Raw genomic sequence first — 10,635 nt, 5'->3', positions numbered from 1 at the left:
GCCCAAACGTTCAATTAAAGGATTTAATTAAAATCTCACAGTATTATTTTTATTAGGCGGTATTAGACTCTAATTCTATACACATGAATTTTTTATAATTACCAATGGTATTCATCGGAGGGCCTAGTGACTATTCCTCGAGCTGATTTGTAAGCATCTCAATATCTCCTATAAACTTAAAACATAGACAGAAATAAGTCATGAACTCCGACTTTGTATGCAATAGCTACCAAGACCAGTTTCCACCCAAATAAAATATTATGTGACATGTTGGAATGTCTCCTGACAATGTTTTATTTTCAGGTGGAAAAACGAAATGTCTACATGGATCAAAAACATAACATGTCGATTATGACTATGTATGAAAAAGAAATTAAATTAACTTTAATTTTTCGACAAAACAAAACTTCTCTACTCTCCTCACAAAACTTGGCCTGATCACTATTCCTGAAAACAAAGCCATTCTTAGGGTTTGGTTTTACTTGCCCTAAGCCCCTAACTTGAGAATTGCGATATAAGTTTAAAGATGGAAGATAATTTACCTTAATTGAGGTGTTAGGGTTCAGAACCGTGAAGAGAAAGATAAAATTTTATTTCTCAATAATTTTGACTCTCTAAAGACTACTCCATCCATCCCAAACGAATATGCATTTGTGTTCGACACATGTTTTAATGCAAAATTGGTAAAGTAAGAGAGAGGTAGAGAGAAAAGGTAATTAAAGTATTGTTAGTAGAAAATAGATCTCACCTAATTAGAGACAAATAAGTTTACAAAACTAGAATGTTCATATTCTTGTGGGACAAACTAAAAAGGAAAGAATGCATATTCTTGTGGGACAGAGAGAGTATTATTTATAGTGTCCAGACTCTCCTTAATTTGACTTTACGATTCGGGAAAGAATAAAAAAGAAAACCTAAAAAGATTTAATTAAATACTCATTACGTCCACGAATAATAATCTAACTTTTTCAATTTGGGATATCCTAAAAAAATAGTCTCACTTCTAAAATTGGAAAGTTTTTCCCTCATACTTTACCCACTTTTTCTCCCTATTTCTTTAATAGTCTAGCTTGTTGCAGTTATCTGGGTCACACGTGTTGTCGTTATATGCATTGTCACATGATGCGATAGCTTACCGCATACCCTAAGCAGTCTACGTGTATGCAAGTGCATGTGATTCACCCAATTGATCAGGTAGGCTGGACTGTTATCGTTAGACACTGGGTGCGACATACTGCTGCTACCAAAGAAAACCTTAACCCACAGCTCTACTAACTAACTAGCACATGGATGTAAGGGTCGAATACTGCAGAGATGGATAAAGGCCATGAACACTATACTCGGGTGTCATGAGGGGGTTTGGCTGTTGCCACACAACAATTGTGGTTTAAGTACCACTGGACAAAAATAAAATGAAACCTTAAATCTAAACTGATCAACTCGACCAGGAAAACGAATGCAAAATGTTGATCGAAACTTAATGGGCATGCAAAACTTTTGGATCATAGCGAAGAGAAGAAACAAAACAGAATAGAGCACTTGACTTAGGTAGCTCTGTGCTAACAACCTAAATAGGGTGAACATGCACAAAAAAGTAAAAACAAGTACATTACCTAAAATTGCAAAAAGCTCAAAAAGTGCAAATGACAAAAGACAAAAGACAACAATCTGATCCGAATCAGATCTCCTAAAGCGACATCCAAACTACTTTATCTTCTTCATGCTACAATTTGCAGAGTAATCCATGGACTATCAACTAACAAAACAACATGAACATGAAGAGCAACAAATCAAAACATCTTAAAATGTGAGATCTACCCTAGGCAAGCATGGAATGACGACTAATCAACTGGAACTAAACATAAGTCGAAAACTTGCTTGATCACCAGACTTAACTACGTAATACTCCAGATTTATTAAGCTACCTATCTAGAAATCATTATTACATACTAGACTTTTCCTTTTGTTTATTTAGTTTCTAGTTTACATTTGATAGCATGGGGAATCCCGACTTGTGGGACCTCCGGTTTACTTTCTCATGTTCTTGGTTTGGATCCTAGTCACTTTTGGGCTACGATCATATTTTTGAACGTTATATTTTGATTTTATTCACAGGTTGGGGGCCCACCTAAACCCCAGCCCACACCGGGTGCTTTTGTATGAAAAAAAAAGCTACCTATCTAGAAAGCTTCCAATTGACGAAAAACGAACACAAGCGAAAACAAATGCGAAGTGAATAAGCCTAGAAAACATGAGTAAGATAGAACTAGTTGTGAAAAGGTCACGAAGTTTGAAAAAATAAATATGAAAGCAAATAAACTAAAATCAAACATGTCTTCATACGAATGGAAGTGCAAATATAAATAACAAAATAAAAAAGTGAAATTGTTTCTTCAATCCAAAGAGTGGTGTACGGAACAATTTAATGGCTGGACTTTTAATGCGGTGGATGACTTCTTATCTACGAAATACTTGGCTTTCGTGGGTGAAATTCGGAAGAACAAAATGGCAGATGCGAACAGCCAACTAAAGCACTAAGGTAAAAGATGAAGGGGGCTCTCTTTTTGCTTCATGTTCTACTTCTTTTATAGGGCGGCTTGGCAGCCTATCCCTTGAGGGTTTCTCCTCAGGATTGACGTTTGTGCCCTTGAGATTTAGGACATATCCCTCTCTTTGCCCCCTTTATGTCTTCTAGGAGCTCGGCCTCTCCATGTGTATGCTTTTGATCAATTAGGCCACTTGTTTTGTTGCATTTTGCCTCTATTTGACTCGTCCACTTTTTTCTCTTATTAAGTACTTGTCCTGCACACTAATCTTCACATATTTGTGCATTATCTCTCCAAAAACATATAAAATCACCCAAAAGTCAATGTATGCAATGAGTCTTACCAATAAGTTAGATCAAAAATAAGGAAACAAAATAAACATTACAAGATAACTACAAAGACCGTACACATCTTATTTTAACGGAACCATAAAAAACGACCTATCCGACAATAATTTCATTTGTTTAGGAACCGATATTCAAAAAGTAAATGTTTTGGACCAACTTTGTATTTCAACCATATATTTAGGACCACTTTTGACCTTTATAATATTACTTCATCTGTCCCAGAAAAGTACGAACTATTTCCTTTTAGTTCGTCCCTGAAAAGTAGGAACTTTCTAATTTTAGAATCTTCTTTATCTCTAATGAGGAAAGACCCATTCTACACTAACAATACTTTAAAAACTTTTTCTTTCTATCTATGTCTTACTTTTCCAATTATTTATTAAAACTCATGTCAAACCAAATGTTCATACACTTTGGGAATGCAGGGAGTATATAACTTGATTAATATCTAGTCGAGGAATATGTATTCTTGAACGCGATCATATCTAGCTTGTTCAACCCCTGGTAAAGAAGGACAAAGGCGGACTACCACTACCGCTCTTGATCCAGTCATGGAATAGTTGCCTGAGAAAGGAAAGACTCTAGTGTTGGGCCTCGTCCTTCAACGAAATAAAAGATTTGCGCGCCAACATATCAATAATTTAACCATTTTATAAGATTAAATAATAATAAAAAATTCTTTGTCCACCATAAAACATACACAAAAAAAGAAGACAACTAAGAGCAAGATCCACTTCAAAAGAAGCTAAGATCCACAATCATATTATTACAACAAAAAGATCTTACTTAAACTCCAAACATTTGTACACATGTGGAAGGAAGGCAAGACTAGCTGCATATCACATTAATTGTCTACACATAGATCATCATAAATAGATCCTTATACGTCTTTACACCAATCCTAGCATTGACTCACACTCAATAAAAACAGTGACATGAAAAATCATGCATCACAATCACCAAAAAACACTAAATCACTTTACACACTCATGATGATGATGATCAAATCTTAACCTTTGAAAAAAAAATCACATCAATTCTCATCAGCCTCATCAATAATGTCTTGAATCTTGAGCTCATCTATACTCCCCAAGCTCTTACCACCACCAGATTTCTTAGCCACATTGACATGGGATGATCTCTTCATCCCCAGCCTCTCCCTCCACCAGCTCGCCCCCTTCACCACCCGGGCCGACAGTCCCTCAAAGTCGTCGTCGCCTGCCAGCAGCTTGTCGCACAACGTGGTGCAGTTTTCCTTCAAGGGGAGAATTTTCCCCTTGGAGAAAAGCTCATCGTAGATAAGAGAAATTTCCTCACCAGCATGACGGCTGCTGTATCATATAGAGCTGTTCGTGACTACTAAAATGGACATTTTCTGTTCTCGGCTCTTTACATGCAACTTCCATATGTAAAAATGGTTTCAGAAGATGTGTATGTTCATGGTTTAGTGTCTGTATAAGATATAACCTGCACTTGCTTTGCTACCTATATACTGAGGTGGGGCTCCTGCAACTTCATGTGCATTCGCAATTGATCCAAGACAAAATATGGGAGCTTATTCTTATCCCCAGCAACAAACTCCAAAACCTGCCTATTGATCTCAATGGCACTACATCCAACCTCTTTCTTAGCCCCTCCAATTAGCATCATTCTTTTGGCTTGTTCCACATCTCTCCATCTTCTCTCAGTTGCATACAAATTCCTCAGCATGATATAGTTGCCATCATTACATGGATCCAGAGTAATTGCCTTCTTCACCACCTTTTCAGCCTTGGTGACATCCTTAGCATAACCACAAGCAAAAAAGAAAAGAACTCAAAATTATTCCATTGGCCTTATAAGGCATGCTCTCGATCAATCTCTCAGCTTCCTCCAAATGTCCGGCCCTAATAGATCAATCAAACAACCATAATGCTCAATTTTAGGAGTAAGCCCGAATGAGGCCATTTTACTGAACAAACTTTTTCCTTCCTCCACTAATCCACCATGGTTGCAAGCTGACAGGACGCCAAGCATTGTTATATCATTCGGATTGAACCCCTCTCTCTTCATCTCCATAAACACCTCTAGTGCCTTTCTAGCACACCCGTTGATCGCAAAAGCATTAATCAAAGCATTCCATGTGCATGTCTCTCTTGCCGCAACCTCATCAAAGACTCTTCTTGCTTTCTCAATTTCCCCACATTTACCAAACATATCAACCATTGCTGTGGAAACATTTGCAGATCTAACCAACTTCTTCTTCTTCACAAATTTATAAACCTCATTCCCCAAATGCAGAGCACCCAAATCAGCGATTGCCGGAAGAATACTAACAACAGTAACATCATCCGGCTCAAACAATTTCAACGCAAGCAGTAGCTCGAACAACACTAGCGCCTCATGGGGTCTCTTATTCTGACAATATCCACCAATCATTGCGTTCCAAGAATACAAATTCCTGTCTGGCATCAAATCAAACAACCGCCTAGCATCATCTACCCCTCCATTGCTGCAATATCCATCAATCATAATTGTCCAGGAAACTACATTTTTCTCCGGCATGGCATCAAACAAAATATTTGCTGATCTCATATGTCCTAACTTGGCATACCCATCAAGCATCACATTAAAACCAGCAGTATCCTTATCAGTGTTTGGCATCCCATCAAAAATTAGTTTTGCTATATCCATATTCCCACCCCTGATATAGCCATTGATAAGTGCAGTCCACGACACCGAACTCCTCTCAGTCATTTCATCAAATGCTTTTCTGGCAAAACCCATAAGCCCCAACTTCCCATACATATCAACCAAAGAAGTAATCACATACAAATTAGAGTTAAAGCCATAGCGGACAACATGAGCGTGCACATCCATTCCTTCCCGTGCCAATAAATCTAACCCGCAGCTCTTGGAGAGTGTGGAGAAAGTGTAGTTATCCGGCACAAAGGCGTGTTCTCTCCTCAAATGAGCATAGAGCCTAAGGGCTACAGAAAACTGGCGGGAGGAGAGGTGTGACTTCAACATGGTGTTGCAGAGGAAGGCATCGGATTTGTGGGGCATTTGATCGAACAGGCAGCGGGCGTGAGGAATGCCGCAGTGTGGAACGGCGGAGAGGGCGGTTATAAGCTTGGTGGCGAGGTTGATGTTGCCTTGAAGCGCGTTGACGAGCATTAAAGCGTGGATTTGGAGGAGGGTGAGTATGCGGTGGCCTTTCAGTTGGAGAAGAGAGAGGCAATTCCTCTCGCTTGTGCTCCACACACGGGATGAATGCAGTCCTGATTCGATCATTCTTGGTTCACAAATCCAATATACACATTTAAGATTAAAAAATATAGATGAGATTGAAATCAGTACTAGTTGAAATTCTCAATAAATAAAGATACAAGAACCTGAACGATGACTTGGACTTCTGTGGGGAAATTTGAAGCTTAGAGAATACGCCTATATTCATTTCCAATTGATCGAAATTAACCGCGAGTGGCTGTGGCTGTGGCTGTGGAAGAATCTTAAATCGCCGGAGTGATAGAACGTCGAGATTGGGAATTCACTAAACAGGTTCATGATTGCTGCCTCAAAAGCCCTGCCTCCGACAAGTAGAGAAGACAGTGAAACTAAAAATTAGATAAATAATAAAGAACAGAGAAGCAGATAAGAGAAGCAGATAAGATGTCGATAGGAAATTTGGAACAAAGAAAAAGGAGAGCTGAGGATTTTACCGGAAGACAAGTTTGGGAAGAAATGCGTCGTTGTTTTAACTTTTGAGATTCAATTTGGGCATAAAAAATGAGACAGAAAACATTTTTTTTCTTTTTTTTAGGAAAACTACTTTAATGTTAATCAATTTTAAAATTTGGTGTTTATTAGGATTACTCTTCTCTATTTGGATACTACTATTATTTATTACTATATACTTTGAGAACAAATTAAAAAATTAATCAACACAATAGTGTAGGTTAATTACATGTAGTATCACAAATTAAAAACAAGAATACTTTAAAATACAAAGAATACGAACTCACTATCAAACAATTAAATTATAAATTTGTGAGACGAATATTAATAAGAATGCACAAAAGATAATATCCTCTTTCAAAAAATTACTCTATTTAAATATTATATTTTTTAAATAACAATTATTTAAATATTTTATACATAATTTATTTTTTTATTGTCCGACCCATGAGTTTTACATCATGGATCCACTATTGTCACTAAATACGGGAATGAATCCCCTGCTGTGGAGAAATCACAGCATGAGCTGCTGTGCTCAAAACGCAGCGTTTCGGAGTTGGAGAAATGGGAGAAGACTTATTTTAGAAATGAAAAATCAGAGAACGACTTATTTGTTCCATGAACGTATGTATCTCATTTCCCAAACCATATATTGCATATTTTATAAATGATATTGGGAAATATATATTTTGAAAGATGATGAAACTGATGTCGACTTCTTCCCATGCAAGCTGTGTTTCAGTCGACATCATGGAGCTTCCTCGTTTCCACCTCATGCATGCCATGTCACTGCCGTGTCAGCATTAGATATTTTGGATAAGTTAGTTGGGAAGTTAGTTAGAAGATATTTTGCTTACTTACTTAGCTCATTCTCTTGTATAAATAGTGTAGTTTTCTCTCTTGTAATTCTCAATGAATCATTCTATGAAGTTGATTTCATTCCTCTTTGGATCATATGAATCCTAGTTCAATATTTTCTACATATATTATTATCGAACATGGAATCATTATTTTTTACTACTATTATTTTGTTTTTATAGAATTGGCTTTCACACTTTTTCATATGTAAAAAATAATGTCGTGGGCAGAACTTATGAAATAGATATTGTAGGAATGTGGGCAAGACTTTTTAAAATTTCTAAATAAATCCCAAGCAAATTACTTCTCTTGGTCTTTTCTTCGAGCACTTGGTATGCATTACCGGGAACATATTTGGTCTTAATCGCAAGGATACATACCCCATTGTCTTATACTACAAATTAACCAAATACAATTCTGTAACTCCTTCACAAATGCTATTCATTAGTTTAGTTTATAATTAGATTTGTATACGTAACATCAGATTTCTTATTTTTATTAAATTGATTTAGTTTCCATATTCAATAAAGAATAGAAATTCAGAAAAAGAGAGGAATTTGCGTTAAATGAAAACGTGGAAGAAACTTTCAATTGAATTGTGAAAACAAAACGACGCCGTTCTCCGATTCTGAAACGATATGTTTTGAGTACAGCAGCCCCTGCTGTGATTTCTCCACTGCAGGGGATCCGTTCCCCACTAAATACCCCTATCCGCATTAAATATCTCATATTTCACTGGTTAAGGATTTGATTAACTTCGTTAAGGATAGTGAGTGGAAAAAATTAGTGAAATGTGGATCACTTTTATATATTGCTCCCCCTGTTCTATAAAAATAAGGACACTTTCCTTTTTCGTATGTATCATAAAATTATTTCATTTCCATTTATGGACAGTTCTCTCAAACTCATTATTTTGACTATTTTGTTAAGAATGTGTAGAATATGCAGCAGCCTTGGTTCAAGAAAATTTTTCTGGAGATTTTAAAGTCCAATTAGTCCTTAATGCATATCATTCTCTTCCTCTTTGAAAGAGCTTCGCGTGGGTATCTTAAACGCCTCAATCGGAGTCCCATAGAAGAAGTTATGGACTGTATACGAACCCTGCATGTCTAGAAAATTCCGCCCGGGAGGTGAAAAACACGCAAGACTTATGCAAATTTTGTGCAGAAAGAGAGGCAAAGAGGAAAAAGAACCCAGGATTTGAGATCCTTCGAAACTATTGATACGCTCGGATTTTGCACTGTTTTGAGGTCATTATTTGGTTCGTTTTGAGTGTTAAAATTGCATTACATGTCCATTATTTGCATATTTTATCCATTTTGATATTTTGACGTGTTTTGTGAGAAATGTGCAAAATAAAGCAGAAAAAGAGCATAAAAAGGTCAAAATTCGGAAGCTGGAACTGAAGCGCAACCCAGCGGCCCGCTGCAACCATTCCAGAGAGTTCTGGAGCTGTCCAGCGGCCCGCCGGGCCTGGTCGCGCACGACAGCCTGTGTTCAAACTCATTTTGCTGGCGATTCTAAAGTCCGATCAGGGCGTGCTACATATTTCCAAACACCAACAGTGTAGCACCCCGAAAATTTGCGACTTTTGTTCTCATTAATGTGGTTGTTGAATTTGGAATATCATTTATGGAATTAAATTTATATGTGGTTGAGTTAGCAATGCGAGTTTTAATTGTTGTGAGTTATGTGGAATAATGTACTATATTTTTCCAACATGGGAAATTAATTAAATGGGATCATGCATGTTGTCCTAGCCATTTTAGTTGGAATTTTCGGTCCCTTCAAATTGTTGGAATTAATATTTTCTTTCTTGGATTTAATTAATTGTTTTGGGATATTTATCCAAATTAAATCCAAACCAAATTATCCCTAATTTATTCTACATGATTTTCGACCCTTAGCTTATTCCTTGGAGATTTTCGAAAATCCCCTATTAATTAGGAGGATGAATTATTTTTGTAGATTTAATTGGTGCCTTGTTTAATTTCCCTTCTTGAACTTAAAATCCAATTAAGTCTAACCGTATGTTGTCAAATCCCTTCATATCCTATTTTAATTAGGATTTGACTATTTCCGTCTTTAAGGCCAATGAATTTTCGCCCATGTACCTATGATTTTCCTTGGGGAATTAATTTATTTGTTACCTATTTTGTGAGAGTCTTTTCCCAAAAAAAAATTGTACCAAATATAAATCATATTCCAATTTTATTGGAATATTTAAATATTTTTCTCTTCACTACTTCCATACCACACGCCCACCCCCTATTCCATACTTGGAGATATTCTTTTTAATTATTTAAATTAAGTATGGGATTAAACCTTAGCCATAAAATCAAATAAACCCTAACCATAGTCACAAAAAAAAAAACCGCCTCCACCTCTCAAATCTCTCTACCACACGCCTCTTCTCCCACTCTCCCATCTCCAAAAATCCTCCATCCAACCCTTGTTCTTGCAATCCGTTGAAGTTATCTTCAAGAGTCTCCGAAGAATCGTTTCGTTCTTTGCTTCTACCGATTTATTTTTGTCAAAGAAGGTATATTTGCTCACTTTTCCTCATCCTTTTCCGTTTGAACCATGTTCTTGAGTCCTACATGCATGTAGTGGTTGTAGGATTGATAGATCGCAAGATTTAACGGGGGAAAGTGTGTTTTCGTAAGAACTTGGATGATATTGTGTTTCGTTTGAAATCATGTGTTGTTGGTTTGGAATATTTGGTGAATAATATGAGTTTATGTGCAAATATATGTATGAGGAACTTGTAAGCATGATTATGTGTTTTCGAGCATGAGAAATCGGTGTTTGCGTGGTGGAAGATGGAAACCCTATTTTCGAACTTGAACCAGAAATCTGTGATGCACGACCTGTGGCTTACGATCTATGATTGACCCATCAAACGAACGAATCTTGCTATGAAATTTTTACTGAGTAAACTTCAAGGTGTTTTCTGTGTCCCGTGTGAATTTCAGCCCTTTTTATCGAAAAATGAATTTTTAATAAATTTTTGAAGTTGACTGCGCAAATCTGCCAGAAACTTGAGTTCTCGCCATGAACGTTTAATTTTCTGTCTGACTGACCAAATTACCTCCGATTGATGTGATTCTTGAACTCTATGAAAATTTGAAGTGTCTTCTGAGTCGTGGTAAATTTTCAGCCTTTCT

General features: G+C 36.7%; 1 pseudogene; it reads right to left on the bottom strand.

The window, feature by feature from the left end:
- Positions 1-3,627: 3,627 nt before the first annotated feature.
- On the bottom strand, positions 3,628-6,638 carry LOC121777489 (annotated as a pseudogene).
- Positions 6,639-10,635: the final 3,997 nt, after the last annotated feature.

This window comes from Salvia splendens, chromosome 18 (genome assembly GCF_004379255.2).
Source record: "Salvia splendens isolate huo1 chromosome 18, SspV2, whole genome shotgun sequence".
Classification (NCBI taxonomy): Eukaryota; Viridiplantae; Streptophyta; class Magnoliopsida; order Lamiales; family Lamiaceae; genus Salvia; species Salvia splendens.
This window is presented reverse-complemented; position numbering and strand designations above follow the sequence as displayed.